The sequence below is a fragment of the Penaeus monodon genome, chromosome 19, assembly GCF_015228065.2.
Source record: "Penaeus monodon isolate SGIC_2016 chromosome 19, NSTDA_Pmon_1, whole genome shotgun sequence".
NCBI classification, from domain to species: domain Eukaryota; kingdom Metazoa; phylum Arthropoda; class Malacostraca; order Decapoda; family Penaeidae; genus Penaeus; species Penaeus monodon.
The window spans coordinates 1808301-1808601 of record NC_051404.1 but is presented as its reverse complement, the minus strand read 5'-3'; positions in this window follow the sequence as shown (position 1 = coordinate 1808601).

The window sequence follows — 301 nt, the reverse complement described above, 5'->3', positions numbered from 1 at the left end:
GCTGGATCCTGCGGCTGAGGGAATCTTCCAGAGGCTTCAGTGTGACATCTTCGACGCCTTGCTGGTGCAGATCGACGCCTCACTCTTTTTAATGTTTCCTGTAATGAACTGTTATCAGGTAAGAGTCCTTTTTTTTGTTAAGTCAAGACGCTTTAATTCTGTTTAGAGTCTAGGCTTCATGGCTCGTTTTATCATAGAATCCAAACCTTAGAGGATTATTAGATTATTAGATATAAGAGCCAGTTAGCCAAACGCATAGGTTAATGGCAGAAAAAAGCAATGCATACACTAGATTTATTGA